We start from the raw sequence: 14,552 nt of genomic DNA on the forward strand, positions 1-14,552 counted from the left end.
AATACTCAAATACACTATATTTTAATCAGGATAGGAAGTTTATGAACAGCTTTCCTCATGAACAATATGTGTGTGTTCAATGTTTCATTGCAGGACTATAGCACAAACTATGGCAATGAAATTTGAAGTATAACGGAGTCTTGGTACAGATGTAAAACTGAAAATTAAAGATCATGCCATCAGTTGAATGTTTCTTCATTTCCCGGTGGTGGTTCAGCTTTACATCCATAAAAGAGATGGTATAAATTAAACTTGTATCATTTCAGCCCTTTCCTCTCCGATCCCCCACAGCATTTTCCATCTGAGTACACTTTAATATACTTTCTATGGAGTTTTTTTTTACTTATTTTTTTTAAGAAAACGTTCTTATATCATCTTTTTTCTTCTTTTAATAAATTGATGCACAATAAACTAACATCTCTTCCGCCCATTTTATTTTTTATCTTTAAAATAAGTGAATGAATGAAGTAATGCTGAAACGGATCAAGATGAACTTGGAACTCTGACCAAGAAACCAAGGAGCTGTGGTGGCGCAGTGGTTCGAATGGACTATTGCTGCCTAACTCTGCCCACTGAGTTCAATCCTAACCGGATCAAAATTGACTCAGCCTTCCATCTTTCCGAGGTGGGTAAAATAAGGACCCAGATTGTTGGGAGCAATATGCTGACCTCTGTAAACCATGTAAAAAACGGGTGTCAAACTTGCGGAGGCACATTGCCATCACGTGATGTATTGTGACGTTTTCCCCCTTCACAGAGCTAAGGTGGGCATGGCCTACATGAGACACATCCCACCCATGGGCTATCAGTTTGACACCCCTGATGTAGAGAGTGCTGTAAAGCACTATGGAGTGGTATATAAGTCTAAGTGCCATTGTTGTTGCTCTTGCTATTTGATTCTGCTTCTCTCCAAATCTATTCTGACTTTCTAACCAAAATACTCCAGATTCACTCTATTAAAGTGGATAGGACCCTTTTTAAAGCAAATATGCAGAGCATGGCATCTTAAAGGGGATTTATCATTGAATCAATTTGGCTAGGATACAAGAAAATTCTAAACAATGTGTGCTATATCATCATGAATAACAGAACAAGGTTTATATTATCAGAATATATCACACTATTCAGCTCTAATTATTGATATTTATGAACGTCTTGAAGATATTTCTCTTTGACTTTCATCTTTCAGTATGCAAATCTGAGAATGTAATTTGCATTTTTATCTATACCATCATTTTTTGCTCTTTCCAGAAGATTGAGATTTTAGAAGGGCTAACTGAACCAGTGGTGGATTTCAAATTTTTTTAGAACCTCTTCTGTAGGTATGGCCTGCTTTGGGGGAGTGGCTTACCAGCCATGTGACTGGGTGGGAGTGGCCAACTTGTAAAATGTGGTGAAACTCATTTAACAACGCTCTTGCTTAGCAACTAAAATGTTGGCTCAGAAACTCTGGCATTTGAAGCACGCAAGTCTTAAAGCTGTCAAGTTACAAGACCCTTGCGCCCCTAACCCTTTAGAAAAAAACCAGGGGTGTTCAAACTTGACAGCTTTAAGGCTTGTGAACTTCAACTCCCAGAATTCCTCCTCTTGCTCTTCATCTTGATGATGTGCGGACGGGCGGGGGGAGGGAGCTGGAACCGGTTCTAAATGGCACTGTAGATTTGTGGAACCTCTTCTATAGAAGAGGTTAGAACTGTCAGGAACCCACCCCTGATCTGAACCTGTTTTTAACTTCAGGTATAGACACTCAAAGAACACACAAGTGTATGAATGGGAGATAAAGTGGCACGATGACTTGTTCATCTGAAACCATATACATTTGAACAAACCTTTTACATGTATACCATATGTTGACCAATCTATGGTCTCTGCATCACTGCGTCATGAAAAATCTGAAAAAGGTGGGTCTCCAAATGCACACAGATATTCATGGTTGTTGGTTTTTTCAGTATGTGAAAGCTGGTACAGCAGAAACCGCCACATTTTGGGCCAATCTGTCTTGACTGAAAATGTGCATAAGCAATTAGGATTTCAGCAAAGGTCTATCTATGTTTCCTCTAATTTTCTAGTTGAGAGGTGAGTGTGAATGTTGATGTGGTTGGAGTGTCATATGCACTTGCAAGAGAGTTTGGAAACATCTTGAGGCTTGCAAAAATAAACTTTAGGGTACCCCAAAATAGCTGAAAGAGGCTAGCATGTACCTAGTGGCTGTGAAAAAAGTATTGGATGGCGAATATGGCTAGCCAGATGGATTGAGAAATGAAATGGGGACACAAAATAAGGGGTAGATGGATGGACAGATGGATGGATGGACAAATAGATCAGTAAATAAAACCATTTCACACTGCTGCAGTGTTTTGTTGAAATCCACATTTGTAACATTCAGAAATATATGTAATTTTGTCTTTCGGTCTTTGTGTCTCTTATTTTCACATCTTCTGCTTCAATTCTCTTACTTCATAAAAATTATTCACTTTGTACTTCAATCATGCTATATTTCTCTCCACTGATTTCCTCCATTGTTTGTAAGTTTAAAAGTCTTTAACCTTTAAGTCTCCTCATGGTTTTGTCTTTTTTTATCTGCCTTCATTATATTTTCCATTTTCCTCTTTGATCTTTCTGCTCAAGTATTAATCTTACTAAACCTCTGCTCCCTTGTGCTAATTCTTCTCTGTGTGCCTTCTCTCTTGTGTGTAAATTACACACACAGACACGCACACACACACACATGCAAGTCCTTTCCTCTGTCTCAATATTTGGCCAGCTTTTTCTTTCAATATATCCCTTTTTTACCCCATTGTGCTGATTCATTGCTGGTTATATTATTATTGCATAAGTTTCTCTTCTAAAAGATGGCAAGGTTCTTACTTCCTTCTCAGTATATCTCCCTTTTAATATGGATTTTAAAATAGTAGGTAATCATTTGCCCAGTTATATTAATTTGCATTGCCTAGTCCAGGGGTGTCCAAACTTGGGAACTTTAAGACTTATGGACTTCAACTCCCAGAATTCCCCAGCCAGCTATGCTGGCTGGGGAATTCTGGGAGTTGAAGTCCACAAGTCTTAAAGTTCCCAAGTTTGGACACCCCTGGACTAGTCTATCTTAGGCTTATGTATATGCCATGGTGTGGATTTCTTAAAAACCATAAATTGTAAAATTTACTGTGACACTTTAAAAAGACATGTAAACACAGAGTGGCACCAACCACGCTGCCAATATATTTTCCAAAGAAAAGTTAGAAGGTAGTTTGAAAGTTGTGCCACAGCTGGAAAACTACATTGTAGGTTTTTACCAAAAGGATGCCGAAGGATGAAAAAAAGAACCATTTAGCATGATTTTACCTAGTGGGCTGCAGAGCCCTTTGAAGTGACTTATATTGATCACTGTAAATACATGTGTGTTTTTTAGACATAGATATGACATGATGGTTAATTAGGTAGTCAAAGAGATCACAACCTTTGTACTGCTCTTACTGTATTTCTCCTTGGGAACTTTCTTAGAACATAAAACAGCCACCAGATAAGGCAAGATAAGGGAGAGCAAGATTTCAGCAATATGGCTGATTCTTCCATGCATGAATGTGCACTTCCCGAATATATGAGCCGGTACAAAATAATGCCTAAAGATCAGTGGTGGGATTCAGCCAGTTCGCACCACTTCTGGAGAACCGGTTGTTAACTTTCTGAGCAGTTTGGTGAACTGGTTATTGGAATAAATCATTAGGGCAGAGAACCGGTTGGTAAATTATTTGAATCCCGCCACTGCTAAAGACTGAATCCTTAAACATCCCAACAGCAATTCAAGCACACAGTTTCCTGCCTACCACAATAGGCAAAGGAATCTGATGTGAAAAAATAGACAACTTCTTTCTTTCCCACATTTCAAGCAACAAATACATTGGTTTGTCTTCCATAACTGTTACAGGCTTCCACCCTAGAGCAACAGTGGGAAAGCCAGTGCCCTATGTGATGTACTCTTGATGACATCATTGTCTATGATAAGATCACTAATCATTAGTTATCCACTGCACAAACATCACTCTTTTACTGCAACATTGGATAGAATGCCAGTAAGTGTGACAAATGCTCTTTTCTTATCCATTGGATTCTCCGACTTTGTCTCTAAACTAAAAATAGGATTCAAATCTTTTGAGTGCAAAAGAAGAAAGGGACGACAGAGAATGAGGTGGCTGGATGGAGTCACCGAAGCAGTAGGAGTGAGCTTAAATGGACTCCAGAGGATGGTAGAGGAGAGAAAGGCCTGGAGGAACGTTGTCCATGGCATCATGCTGGGTCGGATATGACTTTGCAACTAACAACAACAACTGTCCATGGACCATGAACTGTTTTCATGGACTTTCTGAGCTTATGGAATAGTCTTTGATCAGATGCTTTGTACACGTGCATAGGGATCGGCTTGGTTTCTTGTTTTTATTTTAAAAATTCTGATGGATTGTGATTAAGTCCATAAAATGTATTATTTTAACACTAATGGTATTGCAGCTGGGCCGTTACAGTCCTAAAGGCTAAACTTTCTTCTCCTTTCCTGAGAGAGATGGGGTAGGGGGGACGTGTGAAAAGCTGAAATGGGAAATCCATTCTGTCAATAGAGTTTACTGGCCAAAGCCTTAATGGATCACAACAGTTAGAACAGGATTAATCAGAGATTGCAATCTACTGGGGGTCAGGGCACTTCTAAGTCTCTGCAAACTGCAGAGAGAATAAACTTGGTTCCAGTTACCTGTAGTCAAAACATAGCATTGACAGTTAAGGTGTGTATCTTACACATCCCTAGAAATATCATTTCACACAATTCTAACAACAAAGCTACTTTGGACAAATCTTTAAACAAATATAAACATGCATAATTTCATTTGTTCTAATTATTATGTTAAAAATTAAATAGATTAATTATATTGCCTGAGAAAGCTTTTAAGCATGCTTATTCTTGTGGTGCTTGACAGCTTGGTATCTCTTCAGTTGACAGATGGAACTATCTAATATATTACTCTCACTTAGGTTAGCCAAGTAAATTGGTTAATAATAAGCCTTATGAAAGATCACTTTAAAATCATCAAAAGCTGTTTTAATACATTAAATGTTATAAGAATTAAACATCACAATATACAGAGATCCACTGAAGCATGCTTATTCTGATAATATATTCTGAACATCTATCATAAATGCTACAGTTTTCATAGTGCTTCAGGATAGCAAATGAGAAATGATCCTTATTATTTTGTACTTAAGCATGCCCCAGTTTATAATTCCTTTACAATAAATGATCATACTTGTCTAATTTATGCTATTTTCACCGTGTTATTTTAATAATTTAAATCAGAAAACTTTTTCTTGTTTATTATTATCCAATGATACTATTTTAGAATTTGCTGGTTTCTTCTAATATAAAGATACTAAACTTTGCATCAGATTAAATCTACACAAATTCCTATTATTCTATTCAGTTCTACCTTACTTTCAATCCATAGAAATAAATGGATATTTTACCTATGCTACTCAGCATAGCTACTCACCCTGCCAACAAAAGTGCATATGGTCAAGGCTATGGTTTTCCCAGTTGCACTGTATGGCTGTGAAAGTTGGACCATAAGAAAGGAATTGAGACCTTTGGATTATGGTGCTGTAGAAGACTCCTGTGTGTCCCTTGAACTGCAAGGCGATCAAACCGGTCAGTCCTAGAGATCAACCCTAACTGCTCTTTAGAAAGCCAGATCCTGAAAATGAAACTCAAATACTTTGGCCATCTAATGAGAAGGAAGGACTCACTGGAGAAGAGCCTAATGTTGGGAAAGATTGAGGGCAAAAGAAAGGGATGACAGAGAATGAGGTGGCTGGATGAAGTCACTGAAGCAGTAGGCGTGAGCTTAAATGGACTCCAGAGGATGGTAAAGGACAGGAAGGCCTGGAGGAACATTGTCCATGGGGTCGCAATGGGTCGGACACGACTTTGCAACTAATAACAACTCAGTATAGACCTGAAAATTATTTATACACAGTGAACTTCCAAGTGATAATTTGTCAACCACGTAACCATATAGTTTAGGTATGTATATACTACACAAACCTTCACACATTGTCATCTATCCTTGATGACTTCAACTTAAACTTGAAAATATTTTCATGTATGAAATAAGAAATTATAATACCACTTTTTTAGGTATGTGTACTATGGAAGAAGGTAAAAAAAAACACAAAATAAATTGTTGCATGTGTCATCTTGCCTTTTTTGATGTCCGCACTCCTCAACCTGCTGGGAAGAAGGAGCATGAGTAGAGTCTTCACAATTATAGATCCACTGAAGTTCAAAGTCTTAATTTGTACAACTTTGCAGTTTCACATAATTGCTTAAGGATGATATACAGACATTAATGTAGTTATAATGTAGTTAACTTTTAATACTAGAAGATACGTACATAATTTATATATTTCTACCCATAAAAGCATGCATTCTGTGAGTCAGTTACCACACTGAAAAGCAAGATACAAGTAAATATATATTATTTTAAGGGCCACAAGCCATCCTGGTTAAAAGAGAAGGCCAAGTCATCCTTTCCATAATGCTAATGATCAGACCATATCGTCTTCTACTAATTCTGACTATAACTTGGACACATAAGATGAAACTTTTCAGGTGAACTGAAAACTTTATAGCAGGTTTCCTTGATGATAAAATGAATGAGACTGTCAATGTTTTAGTTACATATACAAAATTACAGAGTTGCAAACTAGGCCTAATTCCATCCTTAAAACATCTCAGCTTTTCTTGCATCGGCTACATTTCAGTGAGGTAAATTGGAGGATTTCATAAATCGATAATATTAGACACTGAATAGCAGAACAAGCAGCTTCAAAAGATTTCAAAATACGTGATTGGGTGTTTGGCTGCCTGACTGATGACATCTGTTTATGGAGGCTGAACAGCAGAGAGGAACTGCCCCTATTTCTCTACTTTTCAATGCCACTTTTTGTAATTCTATACATGCAACTGTAATGTTGGAAAGAAAACTCATCTCAAAAGTATGAATGTTTAGGTATCCTGTTTCCCCCAAAATAAGACCAGAATTATTTTCCGGATAACAAGTCCAATCGGGCTTTTGAGTGCATACACTAAAATAAGCCCTCCCAAAAAAATAAGTCCTTCCCAAAAATATTGCACCAACAAAATAACAAAATGCACCTCAAAAATAATAAGACCTCCCTGAAAATAAGGCCAAGCTCTTATTTCAGGGGTCAAAAGAAAATAAGACCCTGTCTTATTTTTGGGGAAACATGGTAAGAAATTCCTGTGTTTTAAGTAGTTGTATGAAAGTTAAAACAAGGCAGAAAAATAAAAAGCAATACTTGGGTTAACATGCAGTTTTATCACCCACTGTTTTAAGGATTGCTATAGTTAAAATTTTCTGCCACTGTTTATCGTGTAACTTCCAAAATAAGTATATATAACACTGACATTTATTGCATTAAGAAATCAGTTGAGTGGATTGTTTAGTTTTGGTAATATAATTTGACATCTAAACATAAGCTGAGAAGGATCTCACACAAACACTTTGATAATATGATTCATTGTCAAATGTTTGTTTTGCCTCTCTGGAACTCATTAATTAATTCTTTTTAATATAACTTGGATTTACTGATTTGGAAGAAGAGAATTCTTCTTATTGATGTTGTTAAAATATCCAGGTGGTTTGAATTCCACCAACGAGATGCTCTAATCTGGTGCATTTGTGTAGCCCTAATCAAATCTTCGCTAACAGATGTGAAGCACCGAGCCCTGGAACAAATGTTTGTGTCTATATGATAATTAAATTATACCACTAAAGAGGAAAAATGAACAGCAACAGCTATAGTTCTTTTAAAACCCATGCTGTCATTGTTAAACCTGAGTCCTTTTTCTTAAACGTATCATTTTTATTAAATAAATATAAACATTTATTTTCCAGTTATTTATACATGTTATTTATAACAATATTTGTATACTTCACAACCCTATGCATTTGCAATTTGGAGCTAGTAGGTGTTTACATCAATAAATAAAATGTATGTTCTTATTTTTAGAGGAATGACAATAACGCAAACAAACTCAAGTCCATCACCATTATTAAATTTGTGGTGTTTTTGCTTCATAGTGGTTCATAGTGGTTCATATCCCCAGTAGTGCACCAGCTATTAATGGCATTTAAATCACTATCTTGCTACATTTTAAAACTCTGTTTATCTTAATTTAATCAGTCATCCATTTACATGACAGGTATACTTTTTTGAAGTAATTTGTTTGTTTAAAAAATCAAGAAGCATTAAAGATCATTTTGGGAATGTCATATTTATTATTCCAAAATCCAGGAAATTCAGAAATGTGAGACTCAGAAATATTTCAGAAGAAAATGTTGTTAGCAATGTGGAAGTGTAAATTACAGAAGAAACTTTATGTGTTAAATTTCTGTTACACCTTTTTTATTTTGGGGACGAAAAGTTTTATTAGCACAATTCTATATCCTGATGATAATCTTCATGACTTCTACTATTTTTTTAAAAAAATAATGCCACTTCATCTCCATTCATGGTTCAGTCAGTAAGACCCTGCCTTAGAGAGAGGAGCATATACTGAAACTCAAACATTGCTGATTGTTAGTGAATGTACAGTGAATGCCTATTAATTGCACCAACTTGTTCTTGTTTGAGGGCTTTGCTTGCATTTGAATGGGAATTCCAGCGACATACTCCAAAAAGTAATTGATATGATCATAGAAAAAAAACTGGTAGGTCATAGGTCCATGTGATCATGGGAAAAAAGGTAAATCTGATTTGAAATCGTTTACTTCAATTGATTAAAATTAAGTTAACTCCCCAGCTATCTATTGAACAGAATTTTTTTTTGTTTTGTTGGTTTTTTTGTTGAGCTTTGCTAGTAACATTTCTGAAGTTTACTCAGATCTTAAACTAATCTAAGCCATAAATTTCTGCTAGGACAGAAATTTTATTTCAAAAGGAGAAAAACAATCGGGAACATCAACTCCACTCACTAACGGTTTGAGCAAATGAAATGATTACGCATTTCATAAGCACTTACGAGATCAGTAAAGGGGAATATTTGTAGCTCAGGGTTGAAATGAGGGGTTCTTGTTGCTCTCCGATTGTTTTCTTGCAGACTGTTACTTAGTTTGGGTAATGAAATGTCTGCAAGAAAACAACCAAGCTCAGAAAGCAACAAGGACCCTTCACTTGTGAGATCACATTAGCCTGCCTCCATCTACCGCCTCTACGCGATGTCTTTACTGCAACTTCTATCATCTTGTACCAGCATGACCATGTCAGCTAGGAATGGGGGCAACTGTAGTCTAACACATTTTGGAGGTAACACCAGATTGAGGAAGACCACTATGTAATATGTTGAACAAAGGACCAATAGCTTGTCAAGATGCAGCTGCAGTTCAGCTGCCATTTAGTTATGTTTTTGTTCCAAACACAGGAGCGGGGGTCTCTCTTTGTGCACTTTACTCGATGCTCCTGACCTTGCTGGAGGCTAAGCAATCCCCCCAGCTGCATGCGTAGAGGAGCCACTGGTGTCCTGTCTTGATTCCCCTTGGGATGCAATTCCTTTTAACAGATTGGGCATTCTTGCAGGTGGGGAAGCTTTGTTTGTGTGCTTTACTATATTTATTTATCTGTCTGAATAATCAAGCCAGGTCCTTCATACTCATCATCAGATTTCACAGTCTAGGAATACAAAGCATCCAGCATCTTGATTGTTTCCAGCCTTCAAATGTAACTAATATTTATCTTTTTTTAAAAAAAAAACATGAATTGTTTTTTTTTCAAGCAATGGGAAAGTGGTTTTAACCTCACCTCCAAGAAGGAGAAAAGGAAAACGTATGTGAATATACCCCAAAACACACAGTCACCTTAATTATACAATACAATACAATAGTAGAGTTGGAAGGGACCTTGGAGGTCTTCTAGTCCAACCCCCTGCCTAGGCAGGAAACCCTATACCGTTTCAGACAAATGACTATCCAACATCTTCTTAAAGACTTCCAGTGTTGGAACATTCACAACTTCTGGAGGCAAGCTGTTCCACTGATTAATTGTTCTAACTGTCAGGAAGTTTCTCCTCAGTTCTAAGTTGCTTCTCTCCTTGATTAGTATACACTTCTTAGGTATTAAATAAATTAGCCTTAACAATTTATCTGTGTGATATAATCACATCATTTGCATTTGCGTAATTTTACTTAAGAATGGAGAGGGGGAAAGGAGTCCAAAATATAAACTAGAATATGCAGTCTCAAATTCTAAATAATTCTCCAAACAGAAGACCAGTTGCATTACAATGCTTGCTCAGACATAGACGTTAGTACATTATAGATGCAACAGAGTGGCTGCTTTAACCTGTTAAATCTGAAGAAATAAGAAGGTGCTATTTTATAAGATCAGAATTATTTGCTGAACATATAAAGGAACAATACATTGAGCTTATATAAATGTACATTTTCTAATAACCTTACCTGACTGAATAGGCTCTCTCCATAATTTTAACATATAATTGTCCGTGTTAAAATTTAAACTGTCAAAACTGTCATCTTTAGGTATCTACCCAACTGATTTTTAACCTTAGTGAGGTAGCTCAACCTATTGGTTCATTCCAGACATCCTATACTGGGGTACACTTTGACAATAGAAGAAATAGTTGTAGACTAAGCTGAATAGGTAGAGAGACATCAACAATTAAAATCGTAAGCCCTACTCCAAAGCTGAATTACAAATGGCTGTTGGAGCCTAGTGTTGGACTATTAATTTTAGAATTCTCTGAAGGACCACAATTTAGCTAAAATAAAGGAGGGATGGATGCACTGCGAATTTTAGGAACAAAAGTAGTCCCTAAAAACTCTAAAACTACAAAAGAAGCAGTTTTTTTAAGATATATAGTTTCATGGAATTCAATAAAGGTTCTCTGACTTTTAACATGTAAAGGTATATTTTTCTCTCAAGAGATGCCTTTATTTGCATCTTTTCATTAACTATTCTTTGATACAGACCCTGTACAATCCCTCCCACATTTTAAAAAATGCCTTACTTTTGCTAAAATAAACTATTTCACCGTGCAAGGAATGTTTCTTCAGCCCACCACCTCTTTTCCTGTAAATACATCTCAAAAAAAAAAACAAAAAAAAACCAACTTACCCTCCAATTCTCTTTAAAGTGGAAACAGCCTTGAGTTAGTAAATACATTGCGGTTGAAAAAGAGTTAAAAATACAGTCAAAGGGATTTACTTTCCTCATTTCTTCCTGTGTATCATGACCTTTGCTTTTTTCAACTTCCTCAATTTGGTCTTAGTAAATTGTCCTAGAATGGCATAACACCTGCTTTGGGTACTTGAGAAATTGACTTTTCCTGCAAATTACCCTGATCAGTGACCTTGTCTGGCTACTAAAGGGGTTTGGAGGAGCAGGGCAGCTTTATGTGTGGCCACTCTCCCTTGGCTATTTAGTCCTTTGAAGTTAGGTATCTCTCTCGTGTATAATTCTAACTGTGGAAAAAAATGCCAGAAGGCAAATGCTATCTAGCAACTGAAAAATACCAATCATGGGACATATTGGAGACATCTCAAAAAGTCTGTTGAAAGAGTGACTCTTCCTGTTGTTATACTTTTAAGACATAATTACCTAGTATTTATAACAGTTAAATAAATGTTTAATGCTCAGATATGAATTTAATATAAAACTCAGATATTTATTAGATCCATGCAATAAAAAATATTTTTATTTAAGCTTTTTGATTGGGGGGGGGGGAAGCTACGCTCTTCAACATACAGCACTTTAAGCACAAATGTTTTACCTTGAAGAATCAGAAAGAAAAGTTAGATATTCTATAATTTTATTTAAAAAAAAAAAAACCTCAGGGAACTCTAATGGGTTGTTTTTTTCCCCATTTAACAGGTGTTAATCCTCAATGGTTGTCCCAAAGGGAAGCTTTCTGAATTGACAGCAATTCCTGGGATTCTCAAGGTCTCACAAATTGGTTCATGAAAGAAAGTTCTGAAGTCACTTTAAGGTCAGATGACATGAGAACCTTTCAAATATCAAAGGAAATCCTATTGTAAACGTAAACATAGATGAACAATTAGACCCTGTCCTGAGCTTGTCAAGATTCAGTGGCATATTTTATTCAAAGAAGGATAAATAATTTAGAAGTTGCAATAGAAAAGGTATCTGATCCCATTTTATATCCATAATCTCAACCTTATTTAATTTTTCCAGCATATAATAATTTGGAAAAATTGATTTGTATTCAAGATTTGGTCCGTCTAATTATGACATATTTAAATTTCCACCCTTCTAATTGTAATGTAAAATACATTATATCATAAAAGTACTAACTTCATAGGATCAAGAGGTGGCGTGATAGGTCAGTGGTTAAAGACACTGAGCTTGTTATTTGGAAAGCCCAGGTTTGAGATCCAAGTGCCATGCGACAGAGTGAGTTCCCATTACTTGCCCCAACTCCTGCCAACCTAGCAGACTGAAAGCATGAAGATGTGAATAAATAAATAGGTACCATTTCGGTAGGAAGGTAACACATTGTGTGCACTTTGGCGTAGAGTCATGGCCACATGACCATGAAAGGATCTTCTGACAACAGTGACTCCCTCAGCTAAAAACAGATGAACACTGCCCGCTACAGTCAAAAATGATTGGACAAGAGAAACCTTTACCTTTTTATATATGATAATAGTGATAAAATTAGGATAAAAGAGATTGTTTTTTAAAACTCAATTGACAAACAATCAAAGTATTAAAAATGTGCATAAGAGCATAGTGTTTAGGGGCCCTAAATTCCCTTGACATAGGAGACAACATTCTAGCATAGTAGGGGCAAATCATCCCTCCTATTTTCTTCCCAAATTCTATTGCTTTCTGAAATAAGGAAGTCATGATCAGATATGATCTAGAACAGCATTTCTCAGCCTTGGCAAATATAAAATGGGTAGACTTCAACTCCCAGAATTCCCCAGACAAGGAAAACAGACTGAATTATTCTGGGAATTGAAGTCACCCATCTCAAACTTGCCCAGGTTGGGAAACACTGATCATGAAGGTACTTAAAGGGATTCTCTGTCTGAACTAGAGCAGAAGGGATTGATGGTGCAAAGGGAATATTTCCTGAAGAAAAATTAAATCAATCTCCTTTCTCTCTCTTTCTCTTTCTTCCTGGGATGCCCAAGAAATTATCATAACACTTCACTATTGAAGCATTTGTTATCCAATAGAGTTGAATTGCTTTGCCAAAATTGTAAATGCCTGAGGTTGAGAAAACTTGGTTATGTTCATGCATGTATCCATTAGTCTAAAAGAAAAAATGTTCTGGAATTCTGCTGGATGGCTGTATCCCACATGCCCAAAGAGGAATGAACCACGATTCTACAATACAGCTGCCCCCCCCCCATTTTTTTAACGTTTTGGTCTTTTTTGTCAAAAATATCTTCCTTTAGGTAAAGAATCATAACCAAGTATAAAAGGGTTCTACAAAAGAATGAAGATATTTAGAATCTTCACTAAACATATGCACAGATCAAGTGATCACGTTATATTCTCTGTTTTATTTATTTATTTATTTATTTATTTATTTATTTATTTATTTATTTATTTATTTATTTATTATTTTATTTGATTTCTAGACCACTCCCTCTCCCCGAAGGGACTCGGGGCGGTGTACAGGTACCAAATTAAAAACCTTACAAATAAACATAAATATAGTTAAAATCGAATTAAACTTTAAACCCCTGTACAAATTTATAAAAATTAAAAACTTAGCCTAAGACCAAAATTTAAAAATACAGACTGAGGCGGGAGAGCTGGAATTAGACCAAGCCGGCTAGATTAAACAGGTGGGTTTTAAGCTTCTTACGGAAGGAGCGGAGGTCCGTGGTTGTTCTAATATCAGGGGGAAGGTCGTTCCAGAGGGTCGGGCCCATCACAGAGAAGGCCCTTCCCCTGGGCGTCGCCCGCTGGCACAGCCTAGTGGACGGCACCCAGAGGAGTCCCTCTCTGTGTGAGTGAATCGGCCGAAGGGATGTGTGGGGCAGGATACGATCCCGCAAATAACTAGGCCCTGTGCCATGGAGCGCTTTGAAGATGATAATCAGCACCTTGAAACGCACCCAAAAAGCTACAGGTAACCAGTGCAGCCCGCGCAGGAGAGGTGTTACGTGGGAGTATCTAGCGACTCCCGAGACTGCCCGCGCGGCCGCATTCTGAACCAACTGCAGTCATACTTGGATTATCATACAATGTTTGGGAACCTTTTATTGATAATACATTGATAATAGTAAATACAATAATTATATTTATGTTCTGGTTTTAATGGTTTATGAGTATCCATAACAGCCAGTTTTCCCAAGCAGGGAGAGAAATATTAAATACCCCCAAAGGTAATGAATAATAGGAATGTACAATAATAGAAATGCTTTCAACCTAATCACACCCTGATGATCTAATCAGACACTGCCCATCTGATGTTCATTGAAACAGCCTGCGTT

General features: G+C 36.7%; 1 long non-coding RNA gene across 1 annotated transcript in view; it reads left to right on the plus strand.

Annotated features, from left to right (window-relative positions):
• The first annotated feature begins 483 nt into the window (after positions 1 to 483).
• LOC309393349 overlaps positions 484 to 14,552 on the plus strand; it is a 53,233-nt gene continuing 39,164 nt past the window's right edge. The window contains exon 1 of the long non-coding RNA XR_014175575.1: positions 484 to 625. This is a non-coding gene — a long non-coding RNA (uncharacterized lncRNA). The remainder of the gene's footprint in view (positions 626 to 14,552) is intronic.

Source organism: Natrix helvetica (genome assembly GCF_964273705.1).
Source record: "Natrix helvetica genome assembly, chromosome: 5".
Classification (NCBI taxonomy): Eukaryota; Metazoa; Chordata; class Lepidosauria; order Squamata; family Natricidae; genus Natrix; species Natrix helvetica.